Genomic DNA, 8,502 nt, shown 5'->3' on the forward strand with positions numbered 1-8,502 from the left:
AATGATATCAGTATTGATAAAACATTAATCTGATTTACTTGATTATTATTATTATGAGTGATATATCTTTTATACAAACCTGTTAATCTTTAATGACCTTACTTCATGTAATAGGGACCCACTTACACCCACTTGAAAGATAAAAGCCCTATTGTGCACGTGTGAGTCTGACTGTTGTCCCACAAGGAAACTTCTTATTCCTCTGTGTGCCCTTGTTGAGATCAAAAGTGTAGCTTTACTTCCCAGGATTAATGGTATTTTTTCCCATTTGTGCTGTGCCATTCATTTTCTTTCTCATTGCATTGATCATTGACCTTTCTTAGGTTTATGAGTGATGTACTCTTTCAAGCATTTATTTTAACTAGTTTACCTTGCAGCTGGTGACCTCATGTCACTGCAATACAATATTACTATAATAATTACAAAATGTGGGTTGCTGAGGTTGTCAGGTGTAGAAGGTAATTTATTGAGAAAAGTTCAAGGTTTTTATTATTATTATTATTATTATTATTATTATTGTTATAGGCAACAAGGGTAAATGGAACCTGGGGTAGTGGAGAAATAATTGCTGGGTGGATGCTGAAAGTACAGATTTGACTGATTCCTAAAAGTTACTTTAGTATTACTGTATATTTAACAGTTAATAATGGTAGAAACTGTTGTATGCGCTGATGCATGAAGATAAATAGGCATTTTGGTGTTGCTCGACCTCAATGGTGCTATTGATACAGTTGTTCATGAACTAATTCTAAATGATTTACACTCGGTTGGTATTGCTAAAGAAGCTTTTGGGTATTTGAAAGACTACCTGTGTGACAGAAAATATTGTGTACAGATTGGGAGTTGACACTCCTGAAACAAGGAGTGCCACAAGGAAGTGTATGAGGTCCAATTTTATTTTGTATTAATACAATTGGATTACCAAACATACTACAAGAACATGGGTGAAAGTTTGAGCTGTTGCAGATGACACCCAACTTTATTATTACAGATACAAATGAAAAAATATGTTCTTACCAGTGTTAAGGATTGGATGCCAATTAAGCAGCTGAAAATAAATAAAAATAAAACTGAATTTACATAGCCAGGAAGGAAAAATTATACATTATAATAAATGGCGATTTTCGACTAAATATGTCAATAATAATGTAGTTCCCATCACTGGCAAAGTACATGACTTAAGTGTACTACCAAGCTTTAATTTGTCTCAGTGCTCAAATAAAAATGTAATGGTTACTGGCCGTCATCTTAGAAATACTGCCTTTTTAAAAAAAATCAATTGATGTTCTAAAAAAACTTGTGAATAATTGTGTCATAAACAGAGTGGACTATTGCGTCTCTGTGATAATCTGCTTATGATGCCACTGAGGGAGCTGCAAAATATGCTAAATAGAGCAGCAACACTAATATAGGGTGTTGTGTCGCGTAGTAGAATTAAACCAGCATTTTTTTACTTGTACTGGCACCGTTTCAAAGCTAGAGTATTTTAAATGTGTAATGACTCGCCAAGCTATCAAGACTGGGTGTCCAAAATATTTGAATGACTTACTGCGTGTAATAGTCAACATAAGAATAGAAGGTCCCAAGTTATGTGAGCCAAGATGCAATTTGAATGTCTGCTTTACTGCCTTTAAATTTTGTGCTCAAAGACTATACGTTAACCTCTGCCTTGATATCAAGAGGATTGAAAATACCAAGAAAAAATTAAGATTTTCCTTTTTCCTGAGCACTATGACAGTCTGGATTTGACAATTAATAATGGGAAAAAAGCATGTTAAAAGAAAAAAAAAACATAAAATAAAAAATTTTCTTGAAAGAGGAGGGTCTTGTAAATAAAACTATGGAAAGAATGTTGAGCCAACTTTCCTTTATGGAAGTGAAACATTGATGCTGGATAAAAACGAGAAAGGACAGAACCATAAAAATGAACGACTGTGATGTTTAGGTACAAAAATTAGAATAAAAGGGCAAATGATATTGATGGAAAGATGGATGTGCATGTTTTAGAGAAGTTTGATCACATGAAGAGAGCCTATAATGTTGAGTCGGTGAGGACTGTGATGATTTGGAAGTTTTGGTGGGGAGCCTGGGAGGGGGAGGAGATACTTAAGATGTACGGCTGAATCGATTAAATAGCTAATCACATGAAGAGAGCCTAGGATGTTGGGTCGGTGAGGACTGTGATGATTTGGAGGTTTTGGTGGTAAGCCTGGGAGGGGGAGGAGGATACTTAAGATGTACGGCTGAATAGATTAAATAGCTAGAAATTGCATGCCAGACATAGGTGGGTGGCGCATTGTTCACTGCTGGTCCATCATAGTGCATGTTATTAAAATGACTGAACCTTTGGACGTATCTTTGTTTAGCGATTAAAAGATTGCACCACTGAATGTTGATTTGACAAGGAGTCGTCGCACCTGATACGCTGAGAAAAAAAGTAAAAATGACGTCATTCAACTTGGAGATGAATTATTTAGCTTCAGTGTGGTAAATTTTATAATCTGTTACATTTCAATATTAGACTGATGGAATATGATAATTATGACACTGAATTAGAATATATTTACAAAGGCGGAATCATAAGAGATTACAAAACCTGTATTGAAGAAGAAGAATAAAAAGTTTTCAATGTCAGACAGGTGGGAGTTGTCCGAATGTAAACATTGAGGGCTCTGAGCTTACGTTTGGTACCGGTAAGTCCCAAGCTTTCCTTGAATTCTCTTTGGTTTTCTTATTGTGAGGGCTTGAATCTACATTGTATTAGATGAAGAATGTATTTAGCCGCGCACACCATAATAAATACTGTTTTTTTATGAACGAGAAAAGGCTAGGCTAAAAACAAAGTGTATGCCTGGGATGACAGGTCATTATTCCCCGGTGTTCTGGTGTACGTAAGCAGTGGGATAAAACTGGATATAACCATCGTTGCATTAAGTAGGTCCAAATAACCTCGAACAAAGTATGAACCAACCTAGTTTGAGATGTTAAAGTTTGTGCTTGCAAGAAAACTATTGGGTAATCTGTAAAATACCAGCAGGCTTTCGTATCCCTTATGCCCAGTCACTGGATGATGACGAAATTTTTGCCGTAGGCCTGATAGTTTGATACTTTAATTTCTCACCGGATTTGTGAACCATATGTTTTTCCGGCTACTTATCTCGTGGTCTTGCGTTTCTGGACTGTATTTTGGTGCAGACCACTGGTTTTGTTGTTACCTCTGTCCCCTAGCCTAGCCTAGCCTATATGTAATAAACATGGGCGGGTTACCTCAGTTGAAAAATAAGGATTTGTGGGCGATGAAGAATCTAAAAGGAATGAGGTGTGCCAACAAGAATGATCTAAAATATATAATCACAAGATAAGCTGTCAGAAAAATCCATGGTTTTAACTTATAGCCTAGGGCCTCATAAGCAGAATTTACAATGCCAGTTCCCAAAACATGCTTAACCTTATTGTCCTTAACCTAACCTAACCTAGGGAGTTGTATGTCATGGAGTATATGGTAAAACTGTAGACTAATCCTGTGTCCTGGTTCCTGCCAGTCACTGACTGGAATATTTACTGCCTATTGTTTATGTGTATGACTTTTGATTATGCTTATGTTATTCACCATCATTGTTTATAATTTGACTTTCACCCCAAAGGGGCACAATGTTTATAATTTGACTTTCATCCCAAAGGGGCTTGTGCTAAACATGGCATCCATTTTCCACATTAATCCTAGCCTTACCTAATCAAGGGCTCCAGGTCTAACCTGACTGGCAGAATCTTAAATATGAAGTACAGAAGATTATCTCAAACTAACTTTGTACACTGGATCTTATCTAATGTTGAGGCACCCAGTCTCCTTAGCTTGGCTAACAGCATATTCCTTATGTTAACGTTGGTAGAGTCACACATGTATTTCATTTGTCCAGTAATGGGCTGTTAGTTAGACAAATGTAGTTTTTTTTCATTGAGGAGAGGCATTGATCAGTGGAAGGTGTAACTGCTAGATAGATATTACGTTATTTTGTCTTGATTTTGGTTGTAGAATTAATAAAGTTCATGCACAGGCCAGTGGATATGGGAAAATGGTAGGAACTAGAAAACACTGGGAACTTTACCAGGAGAAGCTCTGAAATTTTTATTGGCCAAAAGTAACCATTTACATAAAATTAAAAAGTGCTGAAGTGTTCATGTGTAGTTCTTGTGGTAAATTCATCTCTTATTATTTACAGTACTTGTCCGTCATGTGCCATATGAAAAATATGTCCACAGGACCCTGACCATCATTTGATATTGAATTCTTAGGTGAAGGGGATTGACATAGTATTTCCATTTGTGGTTTCCTTCTCAGTATGTCAGTAAATGAACAAACAGAATGAAATGTTTAGAAGAGAAGGATAATTTTCCATAGGCAACACGTGGGATTATAATAGTTATTACTAGTAGGGTATTGGTATGACATTAATTTTTGCCAAATAAATAAATCATGTATTCTCTAACTGCTTATCTTGTAAATGCTGCATTTTTAGAACTGTGTTGGGGTAAAACACACGTTTCTGTATTTAAAATAACTATTTCATTGCTGTTGTGTTCCAGACTCAGATTTCTCTTTGTTACTTCGCCACAACTTGAAATCTGGAAGTACTATTAAGGGGCTTCAAGTCAAAACAATGTGGAGGAGCTCTCAAAGCATGATTAATTTGATATGTGTAATAAGTACTTGGCAAAGCTTACAAGTCTGAGAAACCACCACATTGTGCAGTGGGTTACAAGTGACACCAAGTCTGTGGAGTGTGCAAATAGAAAAGTGTTAAAACTGAATTGCTGTATGACGAGAAGTGTGCATATTTTTATGAGCAGTTTAGATGTAAGCACAGTGGAGATAGGAAGGGGAGGGGAGCTGGAATATGGTGGAACCAAAGGTAAAATAATTTAACAGGAGTTTCCTAATTTGATTTATTTTTCATATTGAATAAACCCAATTATACTTACAATAACACAGATCATGTATCATATAGAAATGCATTTGGTGCAAGCTGGTTTGGTCGTTCAAGCATGTACAGTGACAAGATCCAGTAAACAGCTAGCTGTGGCTAGTTGGGTGGGGCCTTTTTTTGACCTTGCAGTGAGTCAGGACTTCGTTGCTACTGTGGTTGTGGAACTCAGTACTTGGATCATCCAAGACACACTTGGTCCTTAGAGAAGGGGAGTTCCATCTGGATTTCTTCTGTGTCACCACTTGAGGAAACGGTGGTGTTTTGGTGTCCCTTTGATCCTACTTCCTGTGGCCATTGGGTGCACAGCTCTTCTTAATCCAGAGCTAATGATGGCTTCCCTCTGGAGGTGTCCCTATTTCTAGTTTCAAGGGCAGCTGTGTATGATGTTTAGTGTTATCCATAGCTTATGTTCAGCCTTTTGTATCTGCCTTTTAATCCTTCTAAAAGGCTTAGTACTGGAAGGCATTGCATACTAATTTTCAGCATGTATTTTTTTGGGGATGCTCTGCCCTATGGTTGTAGAAGGCTCTTATGTACTGATGGCATTTGGTTTATTGTGAAGGTATCCATCTGAGTGCTAACCAAATCTAACAATAACTAAACTGCTTGAATGACCAGTGGCATAGTATATGGGGTACTATAGTTGAATGATCTTGGTACTTGCTCAAGTTCAGTTTTCCAAAAAGACAGGACAATTATTTTATGCATGATCCCGTACACCTCACTTCACCTCTGCTGACCAAAGCAATAAGTTGGAATTGTTTATGAGCTTATTGATCTATTTCTCTTGTTATTTTCTTCTTTGGATATCTGATGTTCAGAAAAATGATAAAGGTATGATTTCTAAAAATAGACAGCAAAGGACGATGAATCAGCAAGTGCATATATACTGCACTCATGCAAAGAACACTGCTAAAAATAATTATTGGTGCATGGCACTTCAAACTACCTTTACAGCCTCCAGTATCAAAAATACAGTCAGGAGTACCTTTCCATACTTTACCAATGTAAGAATGAAAGACCCTCGGCACTACGAAGTGAACAGCTTGGCACATTGACTGACTGTGGATCCTAATGCCCTACTGAGTGAGTAGAGAGTATTAGTTTCAGAGGTCCAAGTAATTGTTTCAGAGGTCCAAGTAATTGGATGCCAACAAAAGGGTTTGTTATAATAGAGCTTATGGAGGATGGTCAAACATGAATCCTCCTGGCAATGGTGTAAATCATAAATACCGTTGTTGAGAAGAAATCTACAAATTTAGTAATCTCTTGAAGATCCCGGGAGGCTGCAAACATCTGTAAATTAATGTGAACATAAATTATACTTTTATCACATACTGTATATGAAAATCAGCTGTCCAAAAAAGAAAATGTAATTGAAGTGTTGATCTGATAGATAAGCAGTCATAAATTTTTTCTATGCTATAGTTATTCAGGCTTGGATATTTCAGAGGTCCGTAGTGTGTAGGCACATTTCCAGTCCAGTAGGTGAATGCTCTGCAACAAGGATGTCGTCATTCTTGATGCTCTTGTGGTGATAAATCTAAAGTTTTGAAAGTTATATTTTTTCCTTGCATCATTTGTTTCAACAGATTTAAGGAAGGGACATGAGCATCAAATTTCATGAACGTGTAGACTGGCCATATTTTGAGAGAGTTTTAGTATAGAAAGTGGAATAGAAAAGGCCACCATTTGTAATTATAAAGGCTGCTTTAGGAGTGAGTTTGGTGTTACTTGATACAAGTAGGATCTATCTAGGAATTGTGTTCTGGATTTTAATCATAGCAAATTTTGCAGGGAACAGTTTAGTAACAATTCTTCTTCCCCCCAGCTTCCATGTTTTGGAATTCTCTCATCGCACGATTTGCTTAATTCACGTAATATTTCATCTTTCTAGAGGCATGCCAGTCACTTTTGTTAGGCCCTATCTCCATTATCTTTCCCTTGTTTCTCCTTCATAGCTTGTCCGCCCCGTCGTCTCTTGTATATACTGTGCAAATTTGCTTTGCTACCTAGAAGTATGAGTCTAAATTTTATTGCGTTACGTATGTAAGGTATGGTGGTTTTTTGTTTTATAAGAGTACCAGTCATGGTTTTGACATTTTCACAAGTAAATGAAATTTCATTATTACTTCATTACTCTTTCAGCACTATCAGCAAGCTGTTATTGTATTTCCTTTTTAGTTACGGAACTGATGCTAGCAAATTTCTCAACAGCATGTAATATTTATGAGTAAGACGGTGTACGTTGCTTTTTGTTCAGCCGAGTGTCAAAAAAAACGCCTATGGATATTGCACCGAAAGATTTCGAGGATGGTTTGTGTAATGCCTAGCCAAGCCGTGTAATGTCAAAACCAGCCGGATCTAATGACGTGTTGAGATTTCCAAAAACCCGAGGAATGATTGAGTGTTGATTACAAGTATGAGCCAATACTTGCATTTAAAATAAGTATGGATATGTTCGGTTGAGACTGCCAGGTTAATTTTCGTCGCTGGAATATATGGAGGCCTGGGGGTTGGGGGATGCCAAGTTTGAAAGCTTCTCCATTTTACGGGTGACGATTAGTGTCTGGTTAGTTGGGGACTGAGTGATTAAGAAGAAAATGGGATGTGGTCAAAATACGTCGTTCAGTAGAGAAGCGTGGTTTCTACCAAATAGCTTCGGGTCAAGATGCTGGAAGGTGATACGTGTTTGGGAAAAAAAATTTATAACAGAAACATCTTGTGGGGAAGTGAAACCGTTTAATGGATATGGGAGTAAGATAGAGATGTGAGCAACATGATTTTTATGATAGAATGTGCAAGATTTCAGAAGTCACGTGTACGTGAGGTAGAAATGTTTTAATTAAATGGGTGTTTAAAATTCAAATTGCCATTGCCCAAAGTAACGGACATTTTAGGGACTCTGAAAACATACGTGTCAAATAACCAAACGCATATCGCCACTTACGAATGTGCTGATGTCGCAGATTAAATGACCGTAAGAAGCCCAAAGCTATTTGCCTAAACCAAGGTTAAGCTCTAATCAGGGTTAAGGATGGACTCATTCAGTGGTTAAACAAATTATGTGCCATTAACTGGTCGAGATCATCTCTCGCGTTCGTTTTGCGTGGTCTGTCAAGTTTGAAGCCACCATGTTTATAATAGAATCTTTAGTAAAGTGGGCCAAACTTAAATTTAATAATTAACGATAGTACCATTCTCTCATTGTTTTTCGTTTACACTCATACCTTAATTGTTTATATCAAGGTAACCATAGAACAGTTATTTTCTTGTACATTCCTTTCGGCGCGTCAGTTACTGAACGGTTCTTGGTCATCTCGAAGGACGTCCTTTTCTGCTCTCAATCTCGTTTCCCCTAGTCTCACATTTTACTTACGGTAAGCGGAGCCGGCAGAAGCTGTCATCAGTATTGCTAGAGGTAGGAGATGGGTAATTGCTCCGTTATTTGCAGAGTGCTGACCATGGGTGACGATGGCGCAAGCGCTTTTACCAGTAGCAAGTCCGTGATGTAACT

General features: G+C 37.4%; 1 protein-coding gene across 4 annotated transcripts in view; it reads left to right on the plus strand.

Annotated features, from left to right (window-relative positions):
- Positions 1-2,437: 2,437 nt before the first annotated feature.
- Positions 2,438-8,502, plus strand: part of LOC136832568 (alpha-N-acetylgalactosaminidase-like) — a 109,249-nt gene continuing 103,184 nt past the window's right edge. The window contains exon 1 of one of the 4 annotated variants that reach the window (XM_067093626.1): positions 2,438-2,693. The gene's annotated coding sequence lies outside the window, so the exon portion shown is untranslated. Of the gene's footprint in view, positions 2,694-2,840; positions 2,935-8,502 lie in introns of those variants that run through there. The other 3 variants (XM_067093625.1, XM_067093629.1, XM_067093630.1) reach the window with 3 other exon arrangements.

The sequence above is a fragment of the Macrobrachium rosenbergii genome, chromosome 50 (genome assembly GCF_040412425.1).
Source record: "Macrobrachium rosenbergii isolate ZJJX-2024 chromosome 50, ASM4041242v1, whole genome shotgun sequence".
In the NCBI taxonomy this organism is placed as follows: Eukaryota; Metazoa; Arthropoda; class Malacostraca; order Decapoda; family Palaemonidae; genus Macrobrachium; species Macrobrachium rosenbergii.